We start from the raw sequence: 25,735 nt of genomic DNA, 5'->3' as shown, positions 1-25,735 counted from the left end.
GGAAGTATCTTCATCCCTTGTGAGGGCCAACCAGAAGGTCCCTTAATCCACCATACCCACCTTCAAAAGTGTAACTTGGGGTGCAGGGACGAAATTAGACCAAAAAGACAAGGGTAGCCCAAGTGACGTCACTCACCCTGTGACATTAACTGAAGTAAAATAACATGACAGTTGAACTCAATCACATCACAGGAAGTGCTGGGCCATGATGTTTCACCTTGCTAATACCGCTGGAAGTGGCATCACTGATGTAAACAAAAGTTTAGTGTAAATAATCCATGGCCCCAACTACATCATGTGAGAGCACTTCCTGTAATCTAATTGAGCTCAAATGTCATGTGATGTTATTTCCTTTAATGCCAAAGGGTGAGTCAGTGATGTCACTTCCACTATCCCTCTCATTTTGGGGACATGACGTCCCTCTTGGGGTGTACAGTGTCTGTGCACCACCCAACGGCCTTATTGCTTTGCTAATATAAAGCACAGGCAATTGAATGTTCTCCTTTTTGGAGGGCATGCCCCGATGAAAAAAACAGAATGCACCACCCTACAGAATGCGTAATGGTAAATCAAGTGGGCCTGCATTCCCTAGTACAGCAAGGCTGTGTTTCCCATATTGTAACATGTGAGGGGTCAGAAATGTGAGGTGGACTACTTTGTGAAGGTTTTTCAAAAGATGCCATTTAATTCATTCAAATGTTTGGCTAGACGCCTCACTATCCCTACCCTGATAATTATTTCCCAACCTAAAATAAACTAAAGGAAACACCGACACAAGGTTTCTGTCCCTCACACTTATACATTAACCAAGTTAACAAGGTAAGATATGGCAGTTCAAAAGCAACAAATGTAACAATTACGTTTACATCATGATCACTGTTTTCTTCTTATAATCTGGGTGAATGCCCCTTCCCCAGATGCAAGCAGGGTTTGTTCAACAGTTTCAGAAGATAAGGAAATCCTGTCTCATAAGCAAAAGTTCCACGTCAGTTCTCTTTTTGTTCCAGCTTGATAACACAAAGTTCCTAATTGAATTCAACCAACAGTTCACAGGTGTTCAACAAAGTTTACCTCTTTCACTTGCGACAAAGATCTTGAAACCACTTCTTTTCATCAGCAAAGAATATTTTCGTATTTCATTAGTTTCAACGAAAAGGTCTTTGCCAGGATATTTCTGCACCAGTTCACAAAACCACTTGTTTGACAATATTAAATAATTATACAGCAGTTCACACAACACTTACTTTAGTGATATTAATTTTTCCGGATGATTAGGCATTAATCCACAAAAACACTTTAGAGATTCTTCTTCTTCAATATTTGTAACCACACCACAGCACCTAAATGCTTTTCACCTGGTCCACTCACCTGGCAGGCATATTATTACAAAGTTATCTGTTTTGGTGTACTCTCCTGGCAGAACAGATAGAAATGCTACAAAGTGCTCTGACCTGGTGCACTCCTCTGTCAAGCCAGAATAAGCTAACTGCAAGTACTTCTGTGGTAAGGGTTAACTTGAAACAGGTTAGCAATGCCTTTTGCTCCACAACATCACGTTTAAGAATTTCTTCAAGGGAACAAGAACCACACTGGTGCTGTTTGTTACAAATGTGTGATTGTCGCACTCCATGCAGGTTATACTGCACTCCCTAACCACCTGTAACAGAAGGGCAGCCCTCCTGCCACTCTTGTCTCCCCACTTCTGCTCCACAATATCAAATTTCAGTATCCATCCTGTGAGAACAGAAAAACACATTGGTGCTGTTTGGTACACCCTTGTGATTGCCCCACGCAGTGCAGGTTAAGCTTGTCTCCTCCTGAATGTTTTTTATCAGAAGGATGCTGATAATGATTCTGTCTCACTTTCACACTTCTTTGGCTTTGGCAATGTGGGTTGAAGCCATTTCCTCTTATGACTTCCTTTACATATGGGAAATAGTCTTTACAAACCTTGAAATTCTCAATTGCCTTCTTTTGGCTTGGTCAATACTGGCTCTTTATAAAATGCTTTGGTATGTTTCTCTTTTGGCTTTGGCAATAGTGGTTTGGATTTTCTTTTTGGGTTATTGCCCTCGCTTTTTGTTGGCTTTTAATATGACCCACAATGTTATAATCACACCCTCAAGGTCTGATAATTAGGATCTTTTTCTGTCATCTGCTCTTTTAAATCCGCTTGGTTTGCAACAGAAGAATTAGTTATTATTTCTGGACTTGGCCAGCGGGCAGATACGGAGCTCTCTGGGGTGACATTCTAAGAGTGAACTCACCGTTCTCTGCTTCTGTTTTCCAGCATGGCCCGGCAACCTCTCCTTCATGGCTTTCTGCAGCCCATGTTTGTCAATAGCAGAGCTCTCCTGGCTCCCACAGCTCTGCTGTGCACGCCTGCCACCGGCGCTTGTCTGACAATGGGGAAAACTGTTAAATGGTGTGCTTTCCGCTGCGCGACCTCTGCAGTTGTGATCCTCAAGCGGAGAGCTGTCACTCCCAACGCTTCTCGCTGCGCAACCTCTGCAGTCAACGTCTCTAGAATAAGATACCCTCTCAGGACCAGCATCTGTTGTACACACCACAGTGGTCTTGGCATGTCAGCTCTCATCTAACTTCTGCTACTGCGGCCACGTGGAGGTGTCAAAACGACTCCTGCTACTGCTCTTCCCTATGGCCTGCACCTGAGGGGGCTTTTTATGCCCCCTAGTCTCTCTCCTCAGGTGTGGGTCATTGTCCCTAGTAGACTGCAACTTGCAGTCTCATACCTCTGCAGTCCTCTTCTTCATCCCAGTACTTTGAGAATTTTGGAATTTGGAGTTCACAATATGAAACTCAGCTTTCTTAATGAAATTATCATCACCAAGTTCACTTGTCCCCTTATACTTATTCCCTAAAGGAGTATTATAAGGATTAAATGAAGTATTTGGCTTTACAGACAAATAGGGTTTTTCAGGGTCTAAATTGCTAACATTTAAACACTCCTCTTTTATTATTTCCCTGGGATTCCTAGAAGCTTTCATTTCTATGAAAGTCCGTGACTTTAAATGGTTTGTCTTACTACCAATACATGACTGGTTATGATTGTCTTCATCTGCATTCCAACAGTTAGCTTGAGAAAATAAAAAGTTCTCTCTGACAGCAAGCCATTACATATTCCAACATTAATGAAATTCCCTTCTTTGAGGAAGACAAATACTACATCTGATCCCACAATGTCCTCCTGTTCCTCTGGGGCCCTTCTCCTACCAAATGATTCTCCTGGCTAATACTGCCCTCAAGAACAGGATTTGGAAGTGTCTGCCTTTGCCTGTCCACCTGGGAGGAGACTTTAGGTAGGGTTTTTGTGAAGAACTCATCACATATAGAATGGTGCACATTTTGCATCACTAAAGGCACAATAACATTTGTACAGGGGATGCATATTGTTGTGTGCGAGGGGGAGGCTGTGGGATGGCATGGGCTGGGGAACAGGGCTGCCCTCGTCGCATGAAGATTTGGAGACCAGGAGCATGTGTGTGGCTGCTCTGTAATGGCACGAAGCCTAAGCCTTGCTTCCTTTTATTCTACTTGCATTACTGCCCGTGCGCTGTGACTTTGGGAAGTGCTCTGCGGGGTCGGGGTACAGTTCTGTGACATAACAACCCTTTTATTTTTCATCAAACAATAATCAGCTAGCCAAAAGTACCAAAAATGTACAGATGAACTCTTCCTCTCATGAACAGGCGTAGTCTCTGAGTCTTACTGACGGGGCTGGCGCTGCACGTAGGTGGTACCTCTCGTGATGTCCGGTTGGTACCTGATCGGGATCGACTTCCTCCAGGGGGCTACTTCATCCTCTGGCAAGGACAGTACTGGAACCGGCTCCAGTTCCTCTTGGAGGGGTGTTTTTTCCTCTTTGTTGAAATCAATGCCTGCTGCGGGGTGTCTGCTTTATTCCGCTGGATCAGTCGTGGCTGAAGGTCTGGGGGTTTATGGCCACACTTGTCGCAGCAGCTTCTTAAATCATGACGAGTTCCTGAAGATCAGATCTGGGCTCCTCCAGGCAGTGACCAGGGTGCCCTGTTTGTCCACTACTGTCCATGGGGCATCATGGAACGATGGTGTCAGCCTCTAGCTGAATGGGACATTGAGAACTAGAACGTGATCTCCAACGCAAAGTCCTGATGGTTTTCATATCTCTTGTTGCTCATGCCTGTATTGGATTTAAGGCGTTTGGCATGTACCTGTCGGTGGTCAATGGTTTTTGCTGGAATTGACTTGTGGTGCGGTATGGTTGAATTTAACACTGCCTTCAACATGAGTTTGGACAGTGGGGCATCCATGTACGTGATGGACTTCCAGCTGCCATGGGAGACTTTCAGCTTTGGCAATGCAAAGGGTCTTGTTCAGTGTGCCCATGAATCACTCTGCTTCTCCATTCACTTGTGCCCATCACAGCGTGATGCGGCGGTGGCAAATTTTCAGGTCCTCCAAGTAATTTTGAAACTCTTTTTCCATGAAATGGAGGGCTGTTGTCGCTTTTAACTGACTGAGGGAGACCATGCGTTGAATACATTTTTTCCATGGCCGGCAGCACTACCTCTGTGGAGGTAGCTGGACCATGCAGAAATCGATGCTGATGGACTTCCCGCAAGATTTTCCCCACAGGGCAGAACAGATGGGCTATGTTCTTGGGCGAGCACTCGGCGCTTGCCACAGGAGGCAGGAGGTTATGACATGGTCCACTTTCGTGTCCAGAAATTGGAACCACACTCTGCTTTGGATGCATGATTTTGTGTGCACTAGGCCTTGTTGCCCTTCTTGGGCAAGGGTAACAATCCTTCCTTGGAGGTCATTGGGGATGACGATTCGTGCCCCTCAGAGGGGGAGGCCATCTGACATGATGGAGAGTTCATTGCGGACAGCAAACATTCCTGTCAGGAACCCTTGGGCTGACTTTGTGCAGGTGTTATTGCATCAAAGGAATGAGTTCCAGTCCCCAAATATGATTGCGTTTTTCACAAGGTCACAGCATGGGTCTTGGAGGGTGGCTTCTACAACGTCAGACAGGGTGATGACCTTGGGCATCACTGTGTGCATCATCTGGCAGATGTGGTCCTCTCTCTTTCCGTGTACTCAAGCACTTCTGCTGCTGTCACAGCCCGTGTATGCCGCAAGACACAATATGTAGGGTTGTTTGCCCGAACTTGGTAGACAAGGTCGGATTCATACTGCTGCAGGTGTAGGAGCCATTTTTCTACCTGTGCTGGTGGATGAGCCACAGAACCAGTGATGATTGGGATCAACGGCTTTTGGTCCGTGTATGTGGTGAATTTGTGACCATATCGATATGGATGGAAATGGTGTCCGCCCCAGAGGACTATGATGGATTCCTTTTTGAGGTGTGAGTACCTTTGTTTGGTGGGGGTAAGTGCCCTGGATGCATGTGCGATAGGTTTGACTTCCATGACTGGGGATTTTTGGACTAGCACCTCTGCCAGACCTACCAGCCTGGCATCCACGTAGAGTTCTGTCTGCTATTCCGTGTTGTAGTAGGCCCTTTTGGTTTCAGCTGATAGGGAGTCTTTGATGGCCTGGAATGCTTCCTGACACCTGCTGTCCCACTGCCACTTTGTAGAGGTCATGGTTAGATCTCGTAGGGGTTCTGAGAGCATGGCTTGGTTGTTGATGAAATGGCCACAGTGCGTCACCATCCCCAGGAAACTCCTAACTTCGGTAGGTGTCGTAGGGGGCAGAGGTGTTTTTATATCTGCATCGTTGAGTGGCTCTGCCAACACTCCCCTGCCATTGAAGATATAACCAATGAACGGTAGTTCCTCTTTGAGAAATGTGCCTTTCTCTCTATGTAGGGCGAGTCCTGTATCGTCGAAAAGGTCCAAAATGGCTGCCAACCGTGGTAGGTGTTCGGCCTTGTCCGCTGTGACTATTAGGATATCATCACTGATGTCGAGGACCCCTGGGATACCCTGCAGGACTGTCTGGATGGTGTGTTAGAAGACCTTGGCCACGGAGCAGATGCTGAAGTTCAGCCGCTTGTATCTTCGCAGACCGAGGTGGGACGAAAAAGTGATGTCCTTGTGGAGTTTTAACTGGTGGTATTCAGCATTGAGGTCCAGTTTGGAGAACACTTGTGACCCAGTCAGGTCTGTAATAATGTTGTCTAGTGTGGGTGTGGCATGGTGCTCTCTGATTATGGCAGTGTTGAGGAGGCGCATATCGGTGCACATTCATACCTTCACTGGTTGTTTCAGATTGTGGGTGATGACAATCGGGGAGACCCAGGGGATGGGTCCCGTCACTTTTTCAATAATGTTTGCTTTCTCAAGTTCTTGGAGTTCTTTGGCCACTAGGGGTCGAATGTGGAATAACGTTCCTCTGTGTCGTACTTCCTTTGGTTGGACTGATGTGTCGATGTGGAGTTTCACCAGCCAACCTTTAAAGCACCCAACGCTGTGCAGCATGTTGGGGTATTTGGCGAGGAGGGTCTGGACTTGGTCAGCCGTGGACATGTTGCAGATAAATTGGATGAGCCCCAGATCTTCGGCGGCGGCCTCTCAACTCAATGGGCATTTTAGTCTTGTGTCAACGACATATAATTTTGACTGTATGCTAACATCTCCTTTTGTGAGCTCTGTGCGTAAACGCCCAATGAACGGGCAAGGGTTTCTTGCTACCATAGTGGTAGAGATGAGTGTCTGTTGATTTTAGGGTTGGGCAGGGGCACATTTGCTTGAATGTTGAGTGAGGCATGACATTGACAGATGCCGCTGTATCAATGGTTACTGTGACGGCTATCTGGATCATGCACCGGGGTCGCTTTTTTTCGACAGCTTTATCCTTGATTTAATGCTGAGATCATGTGCACTTTGTCTTTCCGCTTTATCGCAGGCCATGTCTGCACTGCTACCATTGCTGCCTCCTCTTCTTCGCCTGATTCTGATGTGGAGGAGTCCTCGCCTGCGTCCACTTGGTGAGCTTTCGCCTGTTTCCTCTTTGGCTTGATCCTCGTCTGTATGGGGTGGATCAGCGATGAGGGTGTTGATGAGTGGCACACTTTGGCAGACTGGTCCAGGCAGCCGCACATGCCACAGGTTGTACCCTGAACACAAAAGAGAGGTCAACCCACTATGGTAATTTCACACAGGGGCTCAGTGGGAATCATCATCATCATCAACAACAACAACAAGGAACCCCTGTAATGTTTCAAAAACATTTAATACAATAACAGATATGCAATGCAGCAGAATCACATACTGAAATTATGAATTTATTGAAAAATATGCAGAGCAAAGATGCAAATTAACAGAATTATACTTATGGGTACAAAAAATCAGTCAAACATAGAAATTTTGTTATAAATATTGCTACCCAAATCCAGTCAAGGTGTGAATCGCTTTTCCAGAAAGGAACACTCTCCAAGCACCATTCAAACATCAACACTCATACCAACAATTATATCAAACACATACATCGATAAAACATACTGAATAAAAAGAAAAGAAAGAACAGTTACTTAGATCAGGAGATGTACAATACAAATAGGTAGCAGGCTCTCCTTTCCAGAAAGAACATGGCATGATAACCTGTTTTGAGATGAGAGTTTGCAGCGCACGCTTTTTGCTCACTGTACCTTTCACAGATGGGAAATGTCCATTTGCATATCAGTCTTTGTCCCGCCCACATGGGTAGTCCAGCACCGAAATGCTATGGCAATTCTTCTCTGAACAAGATTACCGACAGCAACCCCATACACGTGTTTCAGCCTTGTTGGGCCTCATCAGTGAGGTGAAGCTGTGCCTCTCTGAGCACAGTGAGCAGGGAGTCCACGTCTGGTTGCCCCCAGGTAACTCAGGGTGACCAACCCCAAGTTCCTTGCAAATGTTAGGTTATTAGGCCATGTTCTTTCTGGAGAGGAGCGCCTGCTACCTTTTTTGAAGTATTTGCAAGGAACTTGGGGTTGGTCACCTTTGAATAAAATTTTGAAAAGTTTGGACCACCTACACACCCGGTTTGGGTTCCTTTCAGAGTGGCTGTGTGACCCTGTATCTCACAGGGAGGTAGGACATAATCTTCTCTTGTAGGTATGCCGGGCCGACCTTGTGCACTGCTCGTGGATGATGCATAGGATTTTGAAAGTGGCCCTTTGTCAAACAGGGAGCCAGTGAAGGGTGCAGAGAGTGGGTGGGATGTGATCTCTTCGTCCTAGTGCAAGGAGGAGTCTGGCAGCCACGTTTTGGTCTCTTTGGAGTTTAAGTTGGTAGGCAGATGCTCCCAAGTAGATGGAGTTTGCGTAGTCCAGTCTGGACATGACAATGGACATAATGGCAGCGAGTCTGTTGGGGTAGGTGAGCTAAGGGAAGATGCGTCTCAGAAGCCTGAGGAGGTAGTGACAGGATTTGGATACATTATTGATCTGGTGGGACGGGGTAGGCCCAAGTCCATTGTGCAACCAAGGTTTTTAACTATGGTGGAGGTGGGGGTGGGAGTGGGTGAGTCCCGAGGAAGGGGGGGCCATGGGAGTGGTTGCAGGAGTAGAGCTATGTTGCCAAACAGTATGATCTCTGTTTTCCCTGGGTTCCGAAGGAGGTGGTTTCTTGTCATCTATAGGTCTATATCTCTGAGGCAAGCTGTTAGGTTGGGTCATGGATTTAGGCTCGTTTTGGGAATTCTCAAGATAATTTGGGTACGGTCAGCACAGTTATAGCAGGTGAGGTTGTGTGAGCAGATGATCCCAGGCAGAGGGGCCATGTAGAGGTTGAAAAGGAGAGGTGAAAGGCAAGCTCCTTGGGGTACTCCAGTGTTCACAGGGCGTGCAGTGGAGAGAAAAGGGGGAGGAAGGTGATTTGTTTCCTGTTGTTGAGGAATGAGGCAATCCAGTTGAGTGCCGATTATCGGATTCCTATGCAGTGGAGTCGGTCAAGAAGGTTTGAGTGGTTAATGGTGTCAAATGCGGCTGAGAGATCAAGGAGAACCAGTGCATCGCATCCTTCAGAGTCTGCCGCAACTTTGAGGTCATCCCAGATCGAGATCAGTGTGGTTTCTGTTATGTGGCGCGGCCAGAAGCCTGATTGCCTGGGATCTAGTAGGTTGTTGGACTCTGCAGAAATGTTGAGGTGAGAGTATTCAGAGCGGTCGATGAATTTCACCAAGAATCGGGTGTTGGTGATGGGCCTGTAATTGATTGGTTTAAGGAGGTTGAGACATGCTTGTATCAGAAGGGGTTTGACATGCGCTACGTTGAAGGGTTCTGGGAAGATGCCAGAGGTGAGGGAGTCATTGAGTATGGACCTCGCCCGTTCTCCTGCACAGGTGGAGGTGAAGATTTATTTGAGGAGAGAGGCGGGACAAGGGCCAATGGGGTAGCTCAGGGGTCTGCTGCTGGGCAGTAGTTTGAGGAACTCCTTGCTCGAGATTGCTCTTTGGCGGCGGGGAGGGTAGAATCTCGAGAAGCAGAAGTTGGGCAGGGGGTGAGGTTGGAAAGTTTGGCATCAGGGGTGGACATCCTGTCTAGTGCTGTGTTGTGGAAGTGTTGGGAGAGGGAGCTGCTGAGCATTTGCGTGGATTTGGTTGGGGCAATGGTGCAGGAAGACTGCACAAATTCCGAGACAATCCTGTGGAGTTCTTTGCTGCTGCTACAGTTCAGGATTATTTTGTTGTAGTATGATTTTTTTTGCCTTTCTGATCTCAGATATGTAGTTACAGTGATGTTGGGCGAACACAGACTTGCTAAGAGGGGTTTTGGCTGCTCACCATTTGCACTTGAGGGAGCAATTATGGTTTTTGAAAGTTTTCAGGTGGGGCGTGAACCATTTGGGATAGGTCCTTTGCGGTTGGCAGCAGGGCAGAATTGGGAGAGAGAGAGGAGTGAGGTGTTAAGCCAGGAGTCAAAGGATTCAATAGGGGTCTATCCGAGGTCGGGAGTGCCGTGAGTGTGCATAGCAGGGCTTCAGGCAGGTCAGGCAGTTCCTTTACCTTGTTCCAGCATTTGTAGTCATTTGGGGGAACAGGGTGGGTCTTGGGTTGAGGGTGAGATGTGCAAACAGAGAAATATATGGCTGAGTGGTCTGTCCAGATGAGGGGCTTGGGACTGGACACAGGGACAAGGTCGGAGGAGCTGAACATGTCATCAAGGGTGTGGCCTCCAGTGTGGGTGGGACCTGTGGTATGCCAGAAAAGGTTTAGTGCCTCTAGACTGTCGACCATGCTTTGGGTCATGGAATTGTTGGGCACATCAAACCAGATATTAAAGTCTGCCAGTAGTGTGAGTGCCGGGTGGTTGACCAGAGTGGTAACTAGTGAGTCGCCGAGACTGTTGGCAAAATGTCTGTCATATGCAGGTGGCCTGTGGATGAGTAGGAAGCTGTGTGAGAAAGTGGGAAACAGTGAGAGTATGATTAGAAGGGATTTGCTGGAAGCCCATGGATGGGTTTTGGTGAGTGAGATGGAGATGTGAGGTTTGTGGAGGATGGCTATTCCGACACCTCTAGAAGGTCTGCTATGTGAGATGAGCAAGTAGTCGGGTGGAAAGGCTTTGTGCGCGACTGGTTTGAAACAGTCTGCGAACCATGTTTCAGTGATGAAGATGAGATTGGGATTGTCAGAGGATAGGAGGTCAAAGATGCTGTGTCTGTTTTTGGCCATGGAGCTGGCATTGAATGGGAGGCAGGTGACTTGATGGGATGTGGTGGTTCCCCTGATGCTCGTGGCCGGATGGGCTCGACTGGACTGAGTGGCCAGTGGGGAGGTGCCGGTCGCAGGGGGGGGTTGTGGGCAGAAGGGTCAGAACAGTCAGAGTGACTGAACCTGACTGAGGGTCAGAGGTGGGGGTTCTGCCCAGGATACTGTTTGATGGTGTGGCGTGTGGGTAAGGTTGGTCGGGAGCAGGAAGAGAGAGGGGGCGGCGGCCGGTTTGCGTGAGATCGAAGGAGTTGGATCGGGGGTAGGGAGATGGACTGTGGCTGGTATTAATGTGCTGTGTGGGTTCCGGCAAGCTGATGAGCGGGGTACGAGTTCAGAGGGAGGTAGAGGTGTAGATGTGGTAGGCGAGAGGTCGTGTTCAAAGAGGGAGTGTCGGGGAGTGGGTAGCAGGGAGATCCTGACAGCTGGGCTGGGGACGGTGGAGAGGGTGGACCAATGCTGGTGAGGTGAGTCAAGAAGGGTTCAGGGTGAGGGCCGGTCTCTGCCCATGTTTTGTGCATTTGGGTGCAAGAAGTGTGTGTGAGAGGGTAGGGGGTCAGAAGGGAAAAGGACTGAAGTGATAGTTGTGGAAAGAGCAAGGCGTACCATGCTGTGAGAAGGTAAAGGGGTGGAGGGGGTGATCTGGAGATGGAGGGTGAGGGGGTGCCAAGGTGGGGCAGGGGGCATGTGTGTGGGGGGTGTGGGCATATTAGGTCAAGAGGCAGGGGGACCTGACGGGGTGGAGGTCAGGGTGGGAGGTGGTGTGAGTGGGTTAGGCCACATAGGAGATGCCATTTTTGTTGTGGGATGGTGGCTGGGGGGAGGTGGGGCAGGTCGGCAGTGGAAGGGAAGGAGGGAGGTTGTATCAGTGGAGAGATGGAGTTAATGGTTTGACGCAGAGCTCCCCACGTATGAGTGTTTGATATGGAGCAAAGTGCGGGGGTCCTTCAGGTTCTGGCTAAGGGGGAGGAGGCTCATCTAGGAGGGGATTTCCTGTGAGGTGGTGCAGATGTTGCATTAGTGGCGATGAGGTGGTGCTGTTTGCAGCGCCAGAGTGCTCCTCTGGCTTGAGAGTTTGATGTTGTGCTGTGTGTAGAAGTAGGGGAAGTGAGGGTCATTCTCAACGGTTCACCGGAGGTGGAAGGGTGGACATGAGGGATGGATGTGTGGAAGTGTATGGGTAAGGGGTAAGGGAGGGGAGATTCTTGGTGCGCCAGATAGCTCCTCTGGTCTGAGAGTTGGAGGGGGCTGGAGGGAGGAGGATGGTTGTAAACGGTCAGAGTGAAAGAGGATTCCGGTGCCAGGGTTGGAGATAGAGAGGTGTTGTGGAGTGTAGGAGGGATTTGTGAATTAAATTGGTAGTATGGAGGTGGTGGGCCGTATGGGGTGCTTTTTGGCTTGCCATAGGGGTTCTTTTGCTTGTGGGTTGGGAGGCATGTGGTGAATGGTTTTGTTCGGGAGTGATGCTCTGGATGAGTGTGGTGTAGATGCAGTAGCGTCACTAGAAATCACTATAATGGTGGGAAAACCAGGGGCAAAAATACATGGAGGGGCAGAGTGGTGACACACCAAGTAAGGGCCAATAGGCTAAACTGGTTTAAGTAGATCTATATTTTACCAATCTGGTTTTAAAACGTGTCATTTGTCGAGTAGGTTGCATGCAATAAAGGTTTTGCATCAAGTTAATATACGTTGTGAAATGTTAACTCATGTTCAGCAGTTGCATCACACCCAGGAAAGCTTCACCTAATGTGTAGTTCAAGGTGGTATTTAGTAGAATAGATATCACTTTCGGCTCTGCTTTAAATAATAGTTAGTCAAAAATTGGGTAAAATGCCAAACATTTTGCAATTGATTTTGTACAGTAACGCATGAAAAAAATCAAATAGATGGAAGTCCCCAAAAGCGCAGAAGAGGATTTCGCCTACACATTTTCGGGTTGCTTTTGCCCACAATATATGCCAGTATAAAAACATTTTCACACTGGCTGCACCCCCATACATTTCCACGCTGGCTGCACCAATATTGCTTTACAGATAATGCCAGTAATGATACTATAAGAAATCATGTCCACGCCCACAGAGGAAATATACTCCAGTTGGCTTTACCATTAAAAATGCCCTGCCACATAATAACACTTATCATGCTTGTTTTATCATTCCTGCCCTCTGGTTCCCCCAGCACCTCGCACACACACAGTGTGATTATGTGAGGTGCTGGGTGGTCCAAGGAGTAGGCATGGTATTTTTTACTAGACATATATCATAGATGGCCAGTAAAACAAAATACCATGCCTGACACCCTGGGCCTCCACAGCGCCTCACACGTGCCACCTTCCCATAGCATGAACAGGAAGCAGGAAGCAAAGAGCGCTTTCTGGCTAATGCACATGACTGCAAATCTGGAGCGCTGATGATGAAGTGTCCCGCTCCGTTTGTATGTGCGAGGAGGCACAATAGTACTTCCCATCTCACATACAAGCATGCAATTCCTCAGCAAGCATCCCCAATGGGCCATGCAATGTTGGGGAAGCAGAACGCCCCCAGCTTTGTATGGCTCATTGGCTATGCAAGTCTGGGGAACAGAACTGTCAAACGGACACAGTGTTTTCCTTTAACAGTTCAAGCCAGCCGAGAAGCGGTCCCTCAGCTGCAAAAAGCATTCGAAGGAGTAGTCTGTGTTTAGACTGGGCTGGCTCTGTGGCTCCTCCATAATGGGTCAGGGTGCCTGTGGGTCGGTGCATCTCGCCTATTATGGAGGACCTGCCACTGGTACACCGTATGTGAATCTATGGACAGGATCAGCGTAGCTAGAGATTAAATACTGTTGACTTTGAAGTCATGTGCATGAATTGCACTGGTGATGCAATGATTTTGAACACATTAAGGGACCCATATACATGTCCTACAATAGAAGGCTATAGGATAGCTCAGCAGGTTGAGTGACTGTTGCGAATATGCTATATATTTAAAACGGGATGTAAATCGTATGACTTTTTCCAATTCCTTAAAAAGAAAATAAGGCAAGTGATAAAAAATGGGTTCGGCCAGGGGTTGGTTGAGATGGTAGTTTGCTTACATTCAGGTTGAGTGTGGGGGCATTTCTGCCCCATAGTGAAAATAAAAAGCTGGCAACCATGAACCCACAGTCTAATTTCGTAATAACTGTTGTCAGCACAATAGAAGCATTTATTTGTGATTAAGTAGGTTAACAAGCATATAAGAAATTTAGAAATATATCATGTGATAACACACAAAGGAAGGGCACAAAAATCACAGGGTATTTGTTTGGTAGTCAGAATAAAATACACCTCACATTTTATAGAAAAGCAGTGAATGTAAGTTTAAGAGCATGTTTCAGTTTGGAAACGTCTTTTTTTCTAGACAAGTTTAAGATGAACATTTGGAAGACAGTGTGCTGAGCATGTAGGTAGCCTGTCTTTAGCAGTGATGCCCCTCCAGTGATATTCATGGCGCACTGATTTCCGTGGTGTCCCTTTCAGGCCAGAAGAAAGAACTTAGGCTAGGCAAATAGAGCCTGCAAACACGTGAATGACGACTGAGCAAAGGAGGCTCCTGGAAAGAGTTATTTGCCAGCGGGGGTTGAGGGAGGCCACCGATTGGGGGGGTAAAACAGCCAATAAGGGGGGGCAATTGCCCCTAAACCTCCTCTAGGGATGCATATGTTTCGATGGATCAGGGTTTTGGGGTGGAGGGGTGGTCTCGGGTGTTACTGCGTTCCTGCCATATTGGGATTGCCATTCATGGTCGTGTGAGGGAGCATTGTGGCAGGTGAGAAATGTTCAGGTCTGAATAGCTGCAGGTAGGGAGCGCTTAAGTCAAAGGTACCTGGTTCGAGAGAGAAGCAGCAAAGTCTAAGACACCGCAGTCGTTAAGGCTAATGGGGGATTCCTAAGCTGTCGGGCGGCACCCAGAGCTGATATTAATGCAGCGGGTAGTCAACAGCCAGCTGTGAGACACCTGCAAGTGGGAAACGCTGGGATCTGAGGGATCAGCAGCAGAGAGCCACTAGATAGTTGTGAGATACTTAAAAGTGGGAGAAATGTCTATGGCAAGTAGTAGTAATTGGCCTGATGTGAGATACCTTAACAATGGAAGGGTGTACCAGAATCCGGGACAACCGTAACAAGTACCGGGCAAATAGATGTGAGTTACCTCAGTATTGGGAGAGGGGGCCTAGATCAGAGAAAATGCCCAGATATGGGACGAAGGTAACCAGCAGCAACTGGCTACATGTCAGATATCTTAGTGATTGGGGGAAACATCTAGCTTAGAGGTAGCGTCGGCAGAGGACCAGCCTCTGGATGTGAGATATATATACAGTGAGACAATGGCGGCAGGTGCTTGGTGGCTAGATATGAGACACCTAAACATGGGAAATAAGGCCCAAGTTTGAGACAGTGGTTGCCGAGGATAAGCAGCTAGGTGTGAGACACTTTAAATGCCTGAAATGGGGTTCAACAGTAGATGCAAAAACACCTAAATTTGGGACACCCGGATAGTGGGAGAAAGCGCCTAAAATGGGGGTACAATATTAAATTCATAACACTTAGATTTGGGACACCTGGCTAGTGGGAGAAAGTGCCTAACATGTGGGCACAACACTAAATGCAATAGCACCTAGATGTGGGATACTCGGAAGAGGGCAGACAACGCCTACAATGGGGGAACAGCAAATGCAATAACACCTAGATTTGGGACACCTGGATAGTGGAAGAAAGTGCCTAACATGTGGGCACAAAAGCAAATGCAATAGCACCTAGATGTGGGATACGGGAACAGGGAGAAAGTGCCTAAAATGGGGGTACAACAGTAAATGCAATAACTCCTAGATTTGGGACACCTGGATGGTGGGAGAAAGCGCCTAACACTGGGTACAGCAGCAGGCAGAGGCCAACTGTCCCACACGTAGATAATGGTTACCTAATCTAATTTGCTTCTGTGTGAAAAGGGGCTGACTAATACAAAATAAAGGTGAATATAACTCACTTAGAAGACGTACACCTGCGGGCTATGTGCATCCTACTGCAAGATAATGAGTAATAAGATTGGCGGGGCAGTTTTCTGGGGTACAGTTATGGCTGTGGCCCCTGTTCTAGCTGCACAGACTTTAAGTGATGTGGGTTGATGGCTGCCAGCGTCACAGGGGAATACGGGCCAACATGGTCTGGAGCTGCTTCTTCGGGAGCTGCCCTTTGCCTCTGGGCCCTGAGCCAAGGGAGATGCGATGGGTAGTAGGTTGCCTTGGCGAGTTGTGTGATAAGGGCAGAATCGGACAATCAAGATTGAGGGTGGGCAAGGAGGCAGGAACGGGGGATGGGAAGCAGGAAGAGCAGAGCGCACAGCGCTGAAGCTGCAAGAGAGCAAGAAATGCTAAAAAGTACACAACACCCACAGCAATTAGTTCCCAGCGCAAAGGATTCAAGGAATCACTGGGGACACACACCTCACGCCTCACCTCTAGCCTGGGACCAAAGGTGGCTGAGGGAAGCAGTGAGGGTCTGGACTAGGCCAGCGCTGTGTCTGTGTTAGGGAGGGCGGGCAATGAGGCAGGAACAGGGGCCAGGAAGCAGGACAAGCAGAGCGCACAGCGCTGAGGCTGCAAGAGAGCAACAAATGCTCCAGATTCTACAAAATCCACAGCAATTAGGTAGAAGCACAAAGGATTAAAGCAATCCCTCGGGACACACACCTCACCTCTAGCCTGGGACCAAATGTGGCTGAGGGAGTCAGCGAGGGGCCGGACTAGGACAATGCTGTGTCGGTGTTATGGGAATCAGCCAATCCAGGAGGGAGGGCGGGCAAAGTGGTTGCAACAGGGGCCAGAAAGCAGGAAGAGCATAGTGCACATCCCTGAGGCTGCAAGAGAGCAAGATTTTTCTCCAAATTACACAAAATCCACAGCAATTAGGCCGCAGCACAAAGGATTCAAGCAATTACTGAGGACACATGCCTCACTTCTAGCCGCGGACCAAAAGTGGCTGAGGGAGGCAGCGAGGGTCCAGACTAGGCCAACACTTTGTTGGTGTTAGGGGAATCAACCAATCAGGAGGCAGGGTGGGCAAGGAGGTGGGAATAGGGGCCATGATGCAGGAAGAGAGCGATTACTCTGTAAGACATGGCGAGAAAGTGAATTAATACCTACGTATCTACCTAGATTTAAGAAAAGTGCTTATTGTAAGATTCATGTGGTCATAAAAACCAATTTGGGATTTTTTAATTGGCTCATTCCAACTCGAGTTTCCGAAGACAGTGTGATAAGATAACCGCATCACACATGGCCTTCTTCATGGCAGGAAAAAGGCATAGATGGTGGTCAGCAGCTGTTTCAAAGATATCTGTAGTCCTGGCATACCGGTTTTATTTAGTGCCAATCCTAGAACACTTAAGATGAATATTGTGCAGTCTCCCTCAGATAGTTATGCGGACTCTCCAGCATGTGTTGTGCGAGTGAATCCCCGGGACTCCAGACCAACTCAGGCAGCCATCTGCGCAGTGTCATGCTAAATGGCTCTAGGGGTCTCTGAACAAATCCACTATGGTTTGCTTTGCACTGGGCAGTCTCTCCTCATGTTGCATGGTCCACCACACCAGCCGCATTCCTTGGACATGGATGTCTGTGAGTGCCAAGGTGTGGGGCTGCTTGCCTCCTTGTTTTGTCCTCATTGTTGGGAACGATTAGACACAATTGCAATGTTGGTTGTGGGTGCCATCTACAGTTTCTTCAGAGTAAGTTCCATTTGCGCGGCTCTGGCATGAGGGAGTTCTCGCTGATGCCCATATTGTAGTATTCGTGCAAGCGGAACACCTTTTTTGCTGAGGACGATGCGTTTTAGCTTCTCAGAGTGCATGCCGTTCATAATTTGACATCTGACTTCTTTGTCGTTCCTGTCGAACTGGTAGGAGAGTGCTGGGTGGCACAGGTTAATGTGTGTCCAGGGTCTCTAATTCATCTTGGACTGTTGTGCAAAAGATGAACGTTTTATCATCGGGGTTAAGCTGTGGCATATATTGGTTTGTCTGTGCTTCTTTTGCTGAGTCATCAGCTGTGACAGTGCTGGTGAGTGGGTTGAAGAGGTGGGACCGCATCTCTCTCAGGTTACAATGTCCTTGCAGTCCATCATTTTTTCGAATTTTTGCAGCCAGCTGACCCACCTAGTGGCCACCAATGAGGGCTCACTGTAGGAGTCAAATGGGGGCGTCAGGGTCCCAGACCTGCTCCAACCTCTTGTTTAGGTACGGGGGCTGAACATTGCCACCAATCTGACTGTCATTGTGGCACTCGTACGCGGTGACCTGATGGCCTATTGGTTTTTGGCATAGCCATGATTCCCCTTCTAGTCTTCACTGACTTGTAATCTAGGTGGTGTTATCTCTGGTGGTGTAGCCTTCAGGATATTGATCAGAGGGGAACGCTGTGGCATCTGGTGGCCTCTGGTGGAAATGTACACCACGTGGATCATTTTTTATTTTGCTGCCATTATTGAGAGCGTGGGCGCGATATGCGGAGTAGCTATGTAGGGTGTGTGTGCCGAGTGTCAGATGGCAGCACCTACTGGTGCTGCTTATCGGGATGTAGGCTGTATCCTGCGCTCATCGTCATTGTTGTGTGCAAGGGGAGGCCAAAGGATGGCATGCGCCAAGAGATGGGGCTCCTCCTCATCACCTGAAGAAGACTCAGAGACCAGTATTATATGTGTGGCCCTCAGCTCTGTAATGGCCCGCAAGCCTAAGCCCAGCCTCCTTTTATTGTACTCTTATCACTGCCCTTGCATGGTGACTTGTCGAAAGTGCTCTGCTGGGTCAGTTACAGTTCCAGGACATAACGCACATGATACTGAGGCCGCTATTGTCCCTCTTTATATAAATGTAGGAAAGCTTTACTGAGGTGCCTGTGCCTTTTAAATGCTGACTCAAAATAAGGCTTCCATTGAACCGAATGAGTATTTTGGAGGAACACAACACAGAACTTGCCATTGTTTATCACAAAAGATGGGAAAATTAGACTTTGTTTAATGAAGCTATGCCCTTGTTGTTATCTGGTCCTGCTTTGGGCTCCCACTGTGAGGTACCAGGAATAAGATGAGACACAGACACAAGGACGTATGGTTTTTGCCATAAACCTTTATGACAAATGAAATGGGGGTTGGAACATGCCTCTCTGTCCCTACTTTAAGAGGTATTTCCATACCCAACATAAAAATAAGGGTCTGTCCGATGCAAAGATGTCCAAAGCAAACTGTCTTGTGTCCAAAGTACTATTCTGACCCTCATATTCTAAGAACATTCTGTCTTCTCTTGTGACTCTAAGGTGAAAAGGTTAATGTCTTTGGACTTGAGTAGTGTATAAATGCATAACTCCAACACAAACCGTTCCAGAAGGATAGAGTTCTTTGCTCCAGAGGGTTGTTCCCTTCCTCTGGATTTCTCTTCACTCTGTTTTATACTTTCAAGGATATAATTTCCTTAGGTTTCTCTTGATCAACAATTGGTATAGAAAACAGCTTGTTGATCAGTCTGTGTCTTTGTAGAAAGCCTGGTATACTCTCCTGCCAGGTTAACTCTCCTCTTGGGTGTATTTTAACTCAGCCTTTTACCATTCCTGCTGTATCCTTACCAGGATTTCCTTAGCTGATGTATTTTACACACTGTTCAACTTGACCTTGCCTGGTATGCTTCCCTACCAGAACGTTCGTATATGAATACTTGTGCAGCTTGCATCTGCTTGGTATACTCTCCTGCCAGGTCTTTCCTCTTATAAGCTAATTCTGCTTGGTATCTTCATCTGCCAGAGGTTTTCTTATGTGTGCACTGCGCACTGTACACACCCGCACTTTTGATAGTTTCTTATATGTATTTTGTTCTGTCTTGACGCTGCCTGGTATACTTTCCTGACATGACTTTTCATATAGGTACATGGAACACACTTACAAACTTGACAATCTCTTATATTTCCTTTTTGTTTTGTCTCTTTAACTAATATTCGCTTGCTCACTCTTTCTCATACACTTCATTCAATGTTATTTGCTTTTGGGAGGATTGCCGATATGCCTCGGGTTCACTGCTTCCTTTCAGTGAACTCACCAGCTCTTGCTGGCATGTATAGGCTTTTCCCATGGCAAGCTTGTAGCTCTTCGGCATTCCGTTCCTTCTCACCACCTCTGTCTTGCAGCTTCTGTGTCTCTCGCTGCTCCCGCTCTTCTGTTCGGCATCTCTCCAGATTCAGGCCGTGAGGAGGCTGCCTTTTTTGCCCCTGCGAATGCTCTGAAGCTTCTCGTCTGCTTCTGGTATCCTTGTAGCATGCCGTTCTTTACAGCCCGCTCCTCTCGATTCCTTTGGTGAGCAGGTTTGCTCCATGGATCTAGCACCAGCCCGCAGACACTCGGTCAACACCAAGAGGATTAGAGTTCTCCAGCCAACGTCCCTCTATCAGTAGGTCTGCCGGCTAAATCACCCAGCAACTTGCCTTTCCCTGCAACAACTAGTGTAAAGCTTATGCTCTTGGCCTCCATTGATCTTCATTACGCTGCACCTCTTCCTCATCCCAGTACTTTCTCATTTAGAAAAAAGGAAGTTGGTTCTTGATGACTTGTAGGAAAAGTCTGAAAAAGTAGTTTTGAAATGTAAGTCCGATTTTGGCGACTTGTGTACAGAGTCTGGTGACATTTTTTCAGAAACCTTCGTATGGAGGTGAGGGGGAGTATGACCATATGCCACTAAGGCATGGGGAATGGATGGGGTATCCTCAAAAGAAACAGAGGGATACCATGTCTCGTCCAATTATGTCATTGCCTCCCCCATGTGATCCTCCCTCATATAGAGGCCCCCAGGGTCAAGGATCAGGTAGCGAGTGCCGTCCCCACATGGAGAGAGGTCATCGCCGGGAAAGAAGTGATGACACCATTGGATTCATCACACCACCTTTAATCTTGCTGTGTCCTTTCTTCTTTTGTGTCCATGTCTCACCGGATGGGAGTCATACAAAATATAGTTCTGCACTCTGCTGCAAAAATACAATAATTTCTCTATATTGGATTGCTGTTTTTTGTCCCACCACTCTTCTTCAGACTTCCTCCAGCAGTGCAATGACCGCAGTGTGTTGAACCGGCTGTGAGAGAATGTTTCTGGGTTGTGAAATCCACAGCAGGGGGAAGCAGAGTATGCTTTGATGAGCATGCGATGCAATGAGTTTGCAGTTGGTTGCTTTTAAGTAGTGAAGAGGGGCTGTGTATGAGATTTTTTGTGCCGAGGTGAGGGCGCATTATATGTGTCTTTTTACACAAGTAAGTGTATGGTGTAAGGAGAGCGAGTAGCGGCTAATCTGTGGTGATGAGACAGAGGCCCAATCCTTTAGTCGTGCATGGAATAGTGATCTTCCGGCCTCAGAAGCCTTACATCAGAGGATGCCTCTTTTGTGCAGCACGGTCTCATATCACCACAAAGAATGGTAACAGACTTTTTGAGCACTCTTATGACGAGAAAAGGTTTGGTTGGTGTTACTGGAAGGAACAAGGTTTGTGGGTGTAATCAATGAGCTGTGTTTTTGGGGGCAGGTCAAGTGACATCAGTACAAGTGATCTTGCCAGATGGAGAAGAAGCAGAGGGATGATCTTGCCTCTGCGGTCTGTACACCTGACGATGTTTCTTTTGTGCAGTGCTCTTCTAACCATAAGGATTGACTGCTGTCACAGGTGGCTTCAATAACTCTCAGGCTCTTAAGGATGGTTTAAAGGTTTTTATTTTATAAATGTTCAAAATTACTGCTTTATTTTCTCAGGTCAGGGTACAAGTTGGATATAGTTGTAGGCTTCCCTTTTTCAACCTCTACTGGCTCCCAACGACCTAACTAAGGTATCTTTAACCATCAAACTTCAAAGCTGATGGTCTGTAGTGATCTATAAAATCAGCTATCTAATACTAGTTTTAGATAAGGGCCTAAAGGCAATCAGTCTTATCGGACTCCCTCCGGGATTCTCTTAGAGTTGTTCTAGCTGCTAATGATTGTTGAAAGGTTTGATCGTTTTTAAGGTGCCAATATATAACATTTGTGTTCACTCTCGCTCTCTCTTCACTCTCAATTGTTGCCCTTCTCTCCCTCACTCTCAATTGTTCTCCCTCTCTCCTCTCCCTGATCGTATTACTCCCTGTATCCTTGTCTCCTCCTCCCATCCCATATCAATCCCTCTGTATAGTACTAAGGAGTACCTAGATGGGGTTTGAAGAGTGGACTCTGCTATAGGATTAACCTACAAAAGAAATATACTATTACCCTCTACATCAATGTTATAAACCAGAGCATCCCAGAAATAAATGGATAAGTAATTCAAACACAGACCTAAAGGGAGAACCGGCAGGAATGAATGAAGTCCAAATGGAGGGAAACAACGAAAGGATAAAATAAAAAAAGAAAGGTTAGTACAGGAGAGTAACTCGGGCGGCACGAGGGACGCACTAGTGACGGGTTGGTGCATGTACCAGAAAGCGTCAATATGCACTTGGTGAGTAGTTCACTGTAGAATGTTGAAGTCCCAAAGGATGTACAAACCAAGTTCAAAAGTAAAGGCTAACGGTGGAATCCAGCAGAGTGGGATTTAACTAGTATGAACAGTTCAGGATAATAGCAAGTGAAAATGGCCTCAGGAACAGGAAAGAGGAGGTGGATGAGTACAGAGGACAACCAATTACCTTAGTGGGCCGTAGAACCAGGAAGTCACTGAGGAAAAAGGCAGGCTGTCCGTGAAGGAGTCCGGGTCAGTAAAGGAGCGGACTTAACCAAAACCAAAGGAGTATCCAAATGCAGTCCAAATTGAACAGCCAAGCGTCGGGAAACAGAAGATCAAAAATAGAGCACTGACAGTATGTCAGAAGGGAATACGGAACGTAACCGCAAGGAGAGTAACGCTACAATTAGCAGCAGAGAGCTGTACGAGTAGCGGTGCTTTAAAGTACAGGGGGGCGTGGTTTAGGTGCGCGTTCCTTACGCCTGCAAGATGTCAGCTGACACAAGACGTGCCGGCGTGTAAACAAGCACCATGGCAACCTGTATCGATTCCAGAAGGGAGCTCGTGAGTGTGCTCTTCTTCATGTGAATGCCGCGGATGAGCCGGTGTTGTCATTCCGCGTAGAAAACGTAACATCGCTATTCTACTCTCCTCTACCTTCTCTACTCCTCCAACCCCCCACTCTCCACTTCACTGTACTCTCCTTTCCCCTCTCTGCAAATGCACCTCTTTCACTCAATCATTCCCTCTCCTTGCTCTCACTCAATAAATCCCTATACTTTCATCCTATGCCCTCTCACATGGTTCTCCAAACACTCTGTCATTCACAATATTTCTCTCTCCGTCGGGTATCACTCCCTCTCACTACCAACACTTTACATGCAACAAGCTCCAACACAACGTCTGCAACACTCTGCTCCACCGTCCTTCCTCCGCCTGATCTCTGTCCTCCTCCACTCCAACAGACCTCACCCGAACACTATTTACTTGTTTTGACTTTCACAAGGATTTTACACCTGCCCTTCCCTTTTCTCCCCCTTCCATTGGTCATCTTGCTCAAGTGATCTCCTAGGACAATATGGTCTTTCTTCTCCCCTAGTGGTCGGACCAGGACAGCTGGAGGTGTTAAAATCCCCCTTTCCCCTTTACCACTAGCCTCTCTCTGCGCCTAGCAATAGCATCAATCTTTCCAGTGTGGGGCTCGGTTGTTTGGCTGTAGTTGCTGAGGTATGGTGAGTCCTTGTTTGTTGTTGGGACGAGCCGCTTAACTCTTATTGTTCTAACGTCACTCGTGAAGCTCGTGGCTTCCTTTGGTGGAAAACAGTGACCAGTAGCTGCTGTATGGCCTTCTGTTACCTGTAGTCCTTTAATAAAACACAAATAATTCTGCCTAGATAAGGGTTTGGCAGGCATTGGGTGACCGACAGTGGAACCACTCTCAACAAGCATGGCACATGTAGAGATGGCGGGGACTGGGGCCCACCCAACAACCTCAGGACTGGTTCTGGTGAAAACTGTGGTAGGCCTCCTGCCCATGTCGGGAGGGGGGGGGTCCCTGTTCCCCTCTGACTGTGTGATGACCCTGACACTATCAGACAGCATAGGCATTTTGAGAACTCTTGTGTTTGGAAAGGGCTTGCATTACAATACTGATATTTAATTTTCCGATGTTTCATTGTATGTTTAATTTGCACCTCATTTTTGCGGTCTGCGTTAGTTTTTTGTAGGCATGCATTTTAATGACATATTTACTTTTTCTGAAAAAATAAACAGATGTTGTGTTCCACTTCTGAGGGACTTGCCATGGCGGGGATGGAGACCTTGGTTACTATGGGCTGAAGGGAAGGTGGCACACAAGCTGAAGCAATTGCCTTGAGATCACTCGTCCCTATAGTAGTCTGCCACCCACTCTGGCATGCAGTGGTGGAGTAATAGACTATCAGAGGCGGCAGCACCGTCTGAAGAGGAGATCATGAAGTTGAGGCATTGAAAATCATAATGTGTCAGAGGCTTTGTGCGCCCCAGTGTTGGAGATACTGCGTCATATCCCTCTGCCGGGTGCAGTCCCACAATGCAGTCTTGATTTCTCGTCTCCACGAGGCCTCAGGGGAGCTTTCCCTTCACTCTTTTCCCCCTTCCCATGAGGCTGGGTTTTTGCCATGGGTGCGGGCTTTCGCCCCAGGCAAGGCTGTGGAGCGTTTGAATGGTAGGATTGAATGCATGGGCTAGAATGGCATAAAAAGAGCACACCATCCAAGCTACTCTCCCCACCATGTGGGTTTCTGGAGGAGCAAGGGAATAAAAACTGACACTGTCAGCATGCTCATCTCACAACAGGGGATCAATGGGCCAAGTGGCTGCAGAGTGGACTAGGCCCTTAGAGCAGGATGAAGTGCTGTATGGTAGGTTGGCATACGAGGGCACTCCTCCTGGTATAGGTATGTCCAGGTTGTTGGTGTGGAAGGCAGCCTAAGGCCATTGCTGTGATGGTAGCAGATGTGTCACCTGGTTCTACCCAGGGCCGGCCTTAGCGGCCGCAGCGCCCTGGGTGGCAAAACTAAAATGTGGTGCCATCCCCTCAAGTGCGCCCCTGGTCATGTGGGGGGCAGGGAGAGCCACATTTTTCAATAGGCGTTCTCCCACCAGGCCAGCTCGGGGGAGACCTTGAAAGACTTCCCCGAGCTGGCTTGGTGGGGGGCTAATGGCAGGGTGCCCAGGGCGGCCCTCCCATAAGCCCGGCCCTGGTTACACCAACATGTCCAGCCGCCTAGTGGACTCTGCTCATAACATGGGGGTGCCAGTGAGGACAATCTGGCAAGGGTATGACTGTGCATGGGCTGGGCACATTCCGAGGGGCTGGCATCTGGGGAGGCTTAGGGCTCAGAAAGCCAGGGCAAACGGGGGAGGCAGCTCTCACCCCTTCAACGCAGCCTCCTGGCCATCCCCAGAAGTGGCCACCACTTTGACAGGGGTGGACTGGGAACCAAAAGAGGCCCTGGAAATAATGTTCAAAGTGGCCCCACATTACACATTTTCAGCAAACCTAGCCATTTTCCTATGAGAAAATGTGAATATAAATAGGTTACCTCACAAAAGAGGCCCAGCTTCCAGAGGTCTAACAGGAAAGCTCCAGAGTTCCCGATAAGCAAGTCCATCCCCTGCACTTTGGTGACTGGTGCCAGCAGGTGAGCAATCAAAGGGTCTTTTCTCTGAGCAGTTGGCTCTCTTGCCAATGAATAAGGTTGCAGCCTTATTTAACCCAACCATATGTGTAGTGTCTTTGTTGTCTCTGAGTACTTTATTTCTTGACACCAGGATGCCTGTTTGCTATTTGTGTGTGTTTGTGTAATTCCAAGCAGAAGGTGGTGGCAGACCTTGACAAGGGTCACTTTCCCTCTTTATCAGCACAAAAAGCCAGAGCTTTCTTTTTAGTGACTAAAACTCATAAGCCACTCCACCGGATTGCATTTGAGCGTCAGGTGCTCACCTAACAGGAGTTCTTTCTATTTTTCTTTAGTTAGTAAGTGCTTCCATGTTAGGTTAGCAATT

The sequence above is a fragment of the Ambystoma mexicanum genome, chromosome 5q, assembly GCF_040938575.1.
Source record: "Ambystoma mexicanum isolate Mex_15411 chromosome 5q, UKY_AmexF1_1, whole genome shotgun sequence".
Lineage (NCBI taxonomy): Eukaryota > Metazoa > Chordata > Amphibia > Caudata > Ambystomatidae > Ambystoma > Ambystoma mexicanum.
This window is presented reverse-complemented; position numbering follows the sequence as displayed.